Here is a 10,888-nt window from a genome sequence, read left to right as displayed (position 1 = left end):
ATACCTTTAAAAACCTTTGCCTACCTTATACTATGAAAATCACATTCTGAGTTTTCTTCTAGATCTTGTGTTAACTCAATTAAATGTTTTATAAAATGGAATGTGGTAAAAGTCAAGGTTTATTTTTTCCCTGTAGTTATCAAGTAGACTTATTAAATGGACTATCATTTACACATTGAGCTGTGGCTCACAGTGTCATAAATCTAGCAATTGTATATTTCCAGATTTATTTCTATATTCTTATAGAAATATAAGAATATATATTCTATGTCCTCTTCCATTGGTGAAAAAAATTGGCCTATCCTTGCTCCAATACCACATATTTTAAAAATACTATATCTTTATAGTAAATCTCATATCTGATTCTGTGTGTCTTCCAACTTTGTTCATTTTCTTAAAGATTGTCATGACTATTCACAGCCCTTTAATATCCTTATACATTTTATTATCAGCTTGAAGATTTTTCCCACAACTAACATGATGGAATTTTAAATATGATTGTAATAATCATTTTGGGAAAAATGACAGTGACTTAATAACAAGTCTTCCAATCCATTCAAAAATTATTTCACTTCATTTACTGAGCTCTTTCTTTTCTCTCAGTGATGTTTTATATTTTTACTAGCACCTCTTTCATTAATTTCTTGGCATTTTATGTTCTTGATACTATTTTAAGTGGTATTTTAAATTCTCTTTCTAATTATTTTTAGTATTATCATGAAATACTAGGTTTTTTATTTAGTATTTCCTTTATGTCAAGTCACTTGGCTTCATTCATTGATTAACTCTATTTTGCATCCTTTTGACTATTCTATGTGTAGAAAAATGTCATCTGTGAATAATGACACTTTTACTTCTTCCTTTGCAAACCTCATAGCTATTGTGTTTTTTGGTGCTACTGCACTTTTTAGTACCTCCATATGTTCTTGAACATATAGTGGGCATCCTGGTCTTGTTTATAAACTCAGGTAGAAAGTGTTTGGTATATCACCATTAAGTATGATGTTTGCTATAGGATTTTTTTTTCTTTAAACATATGGCTTTTTGCTGTAAGATTTTGATTAGGTTATGGAAACTGGCTTCTCTTCTGAGTTGCTGATAATTTTTAATCATGAGTAGATGTTGAACTTGGACTTATTGGACTCATCTTTAAAAATGAACATGTGGGGACTTCCCTGGTGATCTAGTGGTTAAAACTACACACTTCCATTGCAGGGTCGCCAGTTCAATCCCTGGTCAGGGAACTAAGATCCCACATGCTGCATAGTGCAGCCAATAAATAAATAAAAAGAAAATTAAAAAAAAAACACTTCTCTAAAAATGATATGATTTTTCTTTTTTTTAAAATGTGGTGAACACTGATTTTTAAAAATGATTTATTTATTTATTTTTGGCTGTGCTGAGTCTTCATTGCTGTGTGAGGGCTTTCTCTAGTTGTGGAGAGCAGGGGCTACTCTGTAGTTGTGGTTATGTGGGCTTCTCACTGTGGCGGCTTCTCTTGTTGTGAAGCATAGGTTCTAGGGTGTGCGGGCTTCAGTAGTTGGTGCTCCAGGGTTCTAGAGCACAGGCTCAATACTTGTGGCACATGGGCTTAGTTTTCCCTCAGTATGTGAGATCTTCTTGGAGCAGGGATCAAACCTGTGTCCCCTTATTTATTTTAATTGGAGGCTAATTACTTTACAATATTGTAGTGTTTTTTGCCATACATTCACATGAATTAGCCATGGGTGTACATGTGTTCCCCATCCTGAATCCCCCTCCCACCTCCCTCCCTATCCCATTCCTCAGGATAATCTCAGTGCACCGGCCCTGAGCACCCTGTCTCATGCATCAAACCTGGACTGGCGATCTATTTCACATATGGTAACATACATGTTTCAATGCTATTCTCTCAAATCATCCCACCCTCGCCTTCTCCCACAGAGTCCAAAAGTCTGTTCTTTACATCTGTGTCTCTTTTGCTGTCTCGCATATAGGGTCATCATTACCATCTTTCTAAATTCCATGTATATGCGTTAGTATACTGTATTGGTGTTTTTTCTTTCTGACTTACTTCACTCTGTATAATAGGCTCCAGTTTCATTCACCTCATTAGAACTGATTCAAATGCATTCTTTTTAATAGCTGAGTAATATTGCATTGTGTATATGTACCACAGCTTTCTTATCCATTCATCTGCTGATGGACATCTAGGTTGCTTCCATGTCCTGGCTATTGTAAACAGTGCTGCGATGAACACTGGGGTACACATGTCTCTTTAAATTCTGGTTTCCTCAGTGTGCATGCCCAGGAGTGGGATTGCTGGGTCATATGGCAGTTCTATTTCCAGTTTTTTAAGGAATCTCCACACTGTTCTCCATAGTGGCTGTACTAGTTTGCATTCCCATCAACAGTGTAAGAGGGTTCAGTAGGAGGATTCTTAACCACTGAATCACCAGGGAAGTCCAACACTGAGTGATTTTTGAATTTGACATGAACCTTGCCTTTCCTAAGATGTGTACTACACCATGTTGGTGTATATCTTTTTCATCAGTTTTTTTTTGAGGGGGATATGTGTGCTAATCTTTGGTTTACAATTTTTGTGTCTATTTTCAAGGAAGAGATTTTGACTTATAGTTTTCCTTTCTTCTAATGTCTTTGTTAGAAGTTTGTATCAGCTTTATGTTGACCTCATTAAATGAGTTGAAAACTAGTCCCCTATTTTCTGTTTTCCAAAAGAGTTTGGAAATATTTAATGTTAGAACTGGTGTTGCTGCTGCTGCTGCTAAGTTGCTTCAGTCATGTCTGACTCTGTGCGACCCCATAGATGGCAGCCCACCAGGCTCCCCCATCCCTGGGATTCTCCAGGCAAGAACACTGGAGTGGGCTGCCATTTCCTTCTCCAATGCATGAAAGTGAAAAGTGAAAGTGAAGTCGCTCAGTGGTGTCCGACTCTTAGCGACCCCATGGACTGCAGCCTACCAGGCTCCTCCATCCATGGAATTTTCCAGGCAAGAGTGCTGGAGTGGGTGCCATTGGTGTTAGGTCCTCCTAAATGTTTGGAGGACTCCTTAGGGATGCCTTCTGGATAATAAGGTTTTTCATTTTTTTAATTCATAGTTTTACCAGATGCAGGAGCACTCAGATTTTCTATTTCTTGTTTGGTAAATTTTGGCAAGTTTTATTTTTTCATAGGTATGTCTAGTTCATCTGTTTTTAAATCTGAAATGAAGTCATTCGTAGTATGCCCTCCATTAAAACTTCTGATGGATCTATGGTATGTCTCCTTTTCGTTCTTAGTATTGTTTATTTATGGGTAGATGTAACCTAAATCAATTTTACCTGAGATTTCTCCGTGTTATTATTAGTGTTTTTCAAATGTCATACTTCTGATTTTGGTTTTTTTTTTTTTTTTTTACCATACTTGAACTGGGCTTTGGAAATCAGCACATTCTAATGCCCTCTTTTACCACAGTAATTAATTCAAGTATAAGAATGTGAACTAAAAAGTCCAGTCACAGTAAATCTTTGGATTTCTACTGGGAATGCTAGGACAAGGACATACCTGTTTTTTCCTGCTAGATATGATTGAAGTAGCATGTAATTCAGGAGCCTCTGACATCCCAAACGGGATGAAAGTGGCATCAAAGAAAGCAGATGGGAATGATGGCAAGAGACTAGGCTCTTGAGGGTTAAGCCTTGTGTAAAGCTAATCTTCAGGTGTGTGTTGAACTGTTGTATCATTTTAGCCAAAATGGGTGGAGTGTTCTGCTCCTGCAATTGAAAGCATCTATGCAAACCACATAGATGAACCACAGTGTTCACTGTGGAAAAGAAAAAGAAAAAAAATAATTTGAAAATCACCAGTCATTCTAACAACTACTTTCCTTATCTTTTTTGACTGTGCTGAGTTTTTGTTGCTATGAGGGCTTTTCTCTAGGTGCAGCAAGCCGGGGCTACTTTCTAGTTGCAATGCATGGACTTCTTATTGTGGTGGCTTCTTTTATTGCAGAGCACAGGCTCTAGGGCGAGTGGGCTTCAGTAGTTGGGAAAAGTGGGCTCAGTAGTTGTCACTCCCGGGCTATAGAGCACAGACTCAATAGTTGTGGCACACAAGTTGTTGCTCTGCTGCATGTGGGATCTTTCTGGATCAGGGATCAAGCTGGGTCTCTTGCATTGGCAGACAGATTCTTTACCACTGAGCCACCAGGGAAGCCTCAACAAAACCACTTTTAACATTAAATATTATGAAAGGCTGGAGTGTCATCATAAAAAGTCAGTGTTATTTTTATACTCTTATCTCAGCTTTAAGAAATTCTGCCTATCAAAGCTCCCCTCTGGCTCTGAAACTGCACAATGCAGAGACTGGAGAAAAGTTCTTAGAGAGGTGTTACTTTCTACATAAGGAGATCCAATGTGAGGTCCCTGGCAGGAGCATAAAGAAACCAAGGGAGTGATGAACTCCTCTGTTGGGCTTGGAGTCATTTTTGAGGATTGTTAAGCCTCCTGTGCTGGTCAACATTCAACAGTTTAGTCCAGGCTCTGACCTTCGGCAGTTTGGGTTCAAAATGCAATTTCTGTAGTTTCCTAGGGAATGATAATTCTCAGAAGGATGGATTCACACTCTGAAACATCACGCAGGATGGATTGATATATAAGCATATCAGTATTGGAGTGATAAATGTAGTAGTAAGCAGACTGAAATTTATTTTCACTATTCAATCCCGTTTTACTAGTTCCCTTTTAAAACATTGTTGAACATACCACATGGGGCCTTATTGTACAGATTTCAGTTACATTCATGTTCTTTTTGGCTACTCTAAATGCTAGTCACCTCCTTTACTCATCTCAACTCTTTCATAAGGCAGTACTCTTCCAAGTACAGAGATTTTGATTAACAGATTTTATTTAAGGCTGACTGCTTTTGACCTGAGGGAAAGCTCCTCTACTGCCAAGACATCCCACCAATTACAGGAATCTTTGCAAATGTTGGTTCCGCCTTAACCAAAAATCTTTGCTTTGTTAATTTGTCCCTGAGTTTTTGCCAAAATTTTAGCATCTTGGAAAATAAAAATAAGTTAGTAAATGTAAAGCAATTAGAAGAGAACCTGAAAGTGAAGTGGAAGTGTTAGTTGCTCAGTTGTGTCCAACTCCTTGTGACCCCATGGACTGTATGTAGCCTGCCAGGCTCTTCTGTCCATGGAATTCTCCAGGCAAGAATACTGGAGTGGGTTGCCATTCCCTTTTCCAGGGGATCTTCCCAACCCAGGGATCAAACCCTGGTCTCCTGCATTGCAGGCAGATTCTTTACCATCTGAGCCACCCTGGAAGCCCAGAAGAGAACCTAACCGGTATTAAATAAACCATGAAAATAATTTCCCCCTTTTGCAGTCCTCTTTAATGAGAAATGTAAATGGTTCAGAAAGATGTTTATCATGACTTTATTAAAATAACAGTGTTGCACATTCTCAGGTTTATCCTTGGGTGATAAGAACTTTAAGTTAGTATTTCATATCAGGACATCTCATCTTTTGGAGAAGGCAATGGCACCCCAGTCCAGTACTCCTGCCTGGAAAATCCCATGGATGGAGGAGCCTGGTGGGCTGCAGTCCATGGGGTAGCAAAGAGTTGAACACAACTGAGCGACTTCACTTTCACTTTTCACTTTCATGCATTGGAGAAGGAAATGGCAACCCACTCCAGCTCTCTTGCCTGGAAAATCCCAGGGACAGGGGAGCCTGATGGGCTGCTGTCTATGGGGTCGCACAGAGTCTGATACGACTGAAGTGACTTAGCAGCAGCATTGAGTAGTGCCTGTCATGTAGCTCTGAGATTGACATTTGAACCTCTGTGCAATTGGAAGCGGATGGATTGAATATTCCTACTACTCTTGCCTTCACCATCTACAAATTGCAGTCTGTAAAGTTTCAGTCAATATTTGTTAGTGATGAGTTTAAATCAAATAGGGAAAAGAAATGGAATTATTTCTCCTAATAATGGTTGACAGAATGGTTTATATTTCCTCAAACAGGTAATCATGAGTTTATTCAATTCTGGCTAATGAGATTCACTCATTCCACAAGCATCCTGAATAATCATGTACTGTGTTTGCCTCTGAACTATACTCATGTTACCTTCCTCCTTTTTTCATTTTCACTGGACTAAGAATAGGTTGCCTTTCCTGAGTAGCCTGTTGGGGCATGGTAACCTTGACCCATAATAAAATTCATATTAATGATGCAAATGCATGTTGTGTATACACACATTTATATATATGTAGAATGCAATTTTTAATGGTACTTTTTTTTTTATCATTAATGGAGTATGTTTATTGAGGTTTTCAGGAAATGATGACTGATGAACCAAAGTAGTTTGCTGTAGAGCCTAAAACACTAAAGAAACACCATGGAGAACCCAGGAGTCCTTCCTCATCTAAGAGGTCAAGTGTGGCATTGCCGTCAATGAAATAAACAAGAGATGGAGAATCCCATCTTGGGGCCTCATCTGTGTCCATGAAGATGGTGACGATACTTATCCTCAACTCCTCTTTGTGATCTTACTCAGGAGAGTCTGCTTCTGCCTTCTCTACTCCATTGGAGCTAATCTCATTAGGGTCACCAGTTTTGGTTGACACTGCATTGATTTCTCAGCCACATTTTAAGAATAACTTTATTTATTTTTGGCTGTGCTGGGTCTTCATTGCTGTGCACAGGCTTTCTCTAGTTGTGGTAAGGGAGGGCTACTCTCCAGTTGTGTGGGGGGCTTCTCATTGCTCTTGTGGAGCACAGGCTCTAGGTGTGAAGCACAGGCTTCAGCACTTGTGGCACATGGGCTCTAGAGCACAGGCGCAATAGTTGTGGTGCATGGGCTCAGTTGCTCTGTGCCATGCGAGATCCTCCTGGACCAGGGATCGAACCTGTGTCTCCTGCATTGGCAGGCAGATTGTTAACCACTGGACCACCCGGGAAACCTTCTCAGCCACATTTGATACGTATGTTCAACCACTCCTTTACAGAAAGATTCTTTGATTCTTACACTCCACAGTCTACTGGTTTTTTCCTCTTTATTGGATGCACTTTTTCATTCTTTTTTTCTGCTTTTTTCCCTCCAAATATTGTAATTATTCTCAAATCCCACCATTTTTCTCTATCCCTTAGTCCACACTGCTGAATTGCTCATTGCTTACCAAGCTACTACAGTATAAGTTCTTCACCCATGTCCCTATTTTCCAACTTCCCTCTGCCAGCTCATTTTCTGATCTGCAGCCAAAGTGATCATGTCAACATGGAAATCAGGATGCATGCCACATCCATGCTGAAAACTCATCATCACCTTTACTAGGCACTCAGAGCACAGTCTGAACTGCTGATTCTGGTCCACCAGCTCTGCATGACCTGGCCCTGCCATCCTCTCCTAATGCATGTCCTATTGTCTCCTCCTTAGTCTCTCTGCCTTTGTCCTCTGCTCTGTGGTCCCTGGCCAGTCCCCTCCCTGAGGCCCTGTGTGTGCCCTTACCTCAGCCTGGAAGTCTTCCTATATTTGTGCATAGGCTGGCTCTCTCCTCCTCCAGCTCCTGCTCTCTGTCCCATCCCAGCTTACTTCTTCCCTAACACAAATTCAAACTATAATTATTTCACTTGCTCATTTTGAACTTACTGACTCCTGAGAATTTTTCAGTTCTGAGATTTCTCCATGGTCTATTCTCCTTCTATGAAATAAATAATTTTAGAAACCGAGGAGCACATGAATGTCCATGTAGGGTTGATGTAAGATACCTAATTGTAGTTCAATCTCTACATTAGGTTTCCAGAAACCTCTGTCATTCACAATATCCATGAGGAGGGGAGGGAAAGTGGTCATACCCCACTTGATGGCTTCTTCTCAAAATCCACTCCATGAGAGCTTATGAATATGGTAGGAGATGGTATCCCACCCAACCAATTAGATGCTGTATCCAGTGACTTAACTAGTTTCAGCTGAGATGGGCTGATTCACAAACCTTCTAGTAATGCCCTCTAGGAGGACTCATTACCAGCTATGTCTCTACAGATGACCAAAAAGCCATCGCAATGTCTCCACTTGGAATGATGCCCCCCAAACCACCATTATGTCTAGAGGAAACCAGTGTTGATATAAAACATCAATTAAGGAAGGAAATTCGACAGTTTGGATGAAGTATGTTGTATAACAGTTTCTATCATACCATTGGAAGACTCTCATTCTGTGATTTAGAATAGATTGAACATATCTCTTAAGGCTCATTAGTTCCCAGAAATGGGCTTTCACATAATTTAGAATGATTCCTTTATAGTTTGACTAAAATGTTATAACATATTTTTCTCTTTTTTTCCCTTTTTTCTCTTTCTTTTCCTTTTTTACTCGTAGTTATTGTTTACAAAAGTTTTATTATTAGGCATATTCAGGTATCTTGATTTAAACATTAAAACACATATATTGTGTAACATTCTGGTTTATGAAGAATGGTTAATGAGTTTATTGGATACACCAAGACTGAATTCTAACTCAACTTTATATTTGAGAACTACTGAAAGTTTATTTTTTAAATATTTTCAGAATATGAAAAAATCTTCAAATTGCTTAAAGGAGTGCAAGGACCTCCAGATGTAAGGAAACAGTTTGTTGAATTTGCCATCAAAGAAGCAGCAAGGTGAGTGTAAAGAAGAACTCTGCATTGTTTTTAAGGACCCAATGCAGTGCTGGGGTGAGGGGTGGGTACAGCCCTGCCTGGTATTTCTCAGACCCAAGTCCTCTGTGAGAGTTAAAGTTGTCTCCATAGTTATTTAGGTTCATATTATCTGAGTCCATCTCATTCTTCCAAGCTCCCCTTCTCACCAGAGTTTGATTGTGCCTTGAACCTCAGTTGACACTCTATATTTTCTGGATTGTCTCTTACCATCAGGGTCCATTCATATTCTTTTGTAAAATTAAGCTCCTCTTTCTGTTCCCTACAGTGCTCCTACATGATAATTTCTTTGCATGTCTCTTGGTTAATGACTTGTCTCTTTATTTTCAGATTTAAAAGAGGGCACTTAATCAAGCACCTTAAGATAATACTAGAAAAAATAGATTCTGACCATTTTCTCAACAAAGACATTTGCATTCTAAACATATAATCCTGTTATCATCATGATCAATAAGAAATAATGACCAGATTGCCATCTTCTGGATGGAAGGGAATGTTGTCAAAGCCTCTCAGCATGTATTTGGTTAACAAAATTGTCTCCAGAAGCTAAGAAAAAGCATTGGAAATTTAATGTTATAAATTTCTGTTAGTAAAAGCTGGGCATTTGCCCTAAGCATTTTATTTGAATGAATAATTTGTTGTTTGTCTTTTCACCTGAGGTGGGGGTGTTATTAAATCACCCAGTAAATACTGTTACAGTTCTGGTTTCTTCAGCATGTCACCATGTGTAGCTGGTATTTATTACTGCACCCTTTCCCTATCCATTTCTTATTTTTCCTCCTGAGGCAGCACTGAGGCAAAACTCAGCTGGTTTTGGTGCTTGGCTTGAGGGAGGACTCCAACCTCAATTACAAAAGAGTCTGGACCATTAGATGTCCTCCCAGAGTTGAGTTGTTGTAATTTCTCATTAACTCATTATTAGTTCAGAGCTGGTACCGAATAATCTCTTAGAATTCTGATGACTTGAAGTTCCACCTTTGCACAGCTTCCTTGTCACTGGCCACAGGTCCATTTAGAGAAAGTTGGGACAGTGATATTTGGCAGTGTAGCATGGCCTTCCTCAAGGGCAAGCTGCAGTCATTATGATCAACAGAGAAGACCCATCACAGAGCTCTTTACAGATGCCTAGGCTCCCCTTGGAAATCAGTATACCACTGCCTTGGTGAAAGTTGTGTTCTTTGGATATCCTGAGGTGAATGAGCACATATTATGTGATAAGTTCACTCTAATGTTCCAGTCTCCCTAAGCCTTTGGATGTCTCACTCTGCAGTATGTCAGGGAAGTTCCTGAATTTCTCTGAGTCCTCTAGGGCTTTTTCAATCAACTAACTACAATGGAGTAAATGTTCATGTACCTCCCAAGAAAATGTCAAAACCCTAACCTCTAATGTGATGGTATCTGGAGGTGGGACCTTTGGGAGGTGATTGGGTCACAAGGGAGGAGCCCTCATGAATAGAATTACTGACCTTATAAAAGAGACCCTGGAGGGCTCCCTTCCCCCTTCCAACACATAAGAATGTAGTGAGAAATGGGCCTTCTACGAACCTGGAAGTGGACTTTCACCAGACACCAAAGCTGCTGCCGCCTTGATCTTGGGCTTTGGGAGCTCGAGACCTGTGATGTTTGTTGTGCAAACCATCCAGCCTTTTGTATTTTACTAGAGCATTGTGAATAGACTAAGGCACCAGCTTCACAAACTCTGAGAGGCTTTCTTAACCCCTGACACCAAAACATTTAATCCAGAGTCTCAGGTTAATAAGCCCATATATGAAAATTTTGGTCTGATTAAACTGTATTTTCCTTCTACCTCCACCTCACTGTAAAGAACTATTTACACACGAATTCCACAGAATTCTGTCTGTACACATTTTGAAATTTATGTAGTTCTTTTGGCAAATTCTGTACCTCTGCAAGGGTCACACTTTACATCATACTTGGTGGCCTGTGTGAGGCTTCTCACAGGATTTGGAAGGAAAGAGAGGTGGTGGATGCAACTTTTGAGGAAGATCAGCAATGCCCTGCAAGGCTGCTCCTTCAGGCCAGAGGATCACTGATTCTTCAAGCAAAGGAAAAGTCACCTCTGACAGAAGTTTTGCTTCTACTGGCAAATTACCTTACAGAATTTAGGGGTTCCAAGTACCCAGTTTCATCAGAGTCTGTGCCTATGTCCCATTCCACTTTTCGGGGTCCCATTCATTTCTAACT

The 10,888-nt window shown here is 39.8% G+C and overlaps 1 long non-coding RNA gene across 1 annotated transcript; it reads left to right on the top strand.

Moving 5' to 3' along the window:
• Positions 1-7,831: 7,831 nt before the first annotated feature.
• LOC139181640 (uncharacterized) lies at positions 7,832-9,342 on the top strand. The gene is made up of 3 exons (XR_011565428.1): positions 7,832-8,154; positions 8,554-8,647; positions 9,014-9,342. It is a non-coding gene; the product is annotated as an uncharacterized lncRNA (long non-coding RNA).
• Positions 9,343-10,888: the final 1,546 nt, after the last annotated feature.

Source organism: Bos indicus, chromosome X (genome assembly GCF_029378745.1).
Source record: "Bos indicus isolate NIAB-ARS_2022 breed Sahiwal x Tharparkar chromosome X, NIAB-ARS_B.indTharparkar_mat_pri_1.0, whole genome shotgun sequence".
NCBI classification, from domain to species: domain Eukaryota; kingdom Metazoa; phylum Chordata; class Mammalia; order Artiodactyla; family Bovidae; genus Bos; species Bos indicus.
The sequence above is the reverse complement of the archived record's forward strand: the minus strand, read 5'-3'. Positions and strand labels throughout refer to the sequence as shown.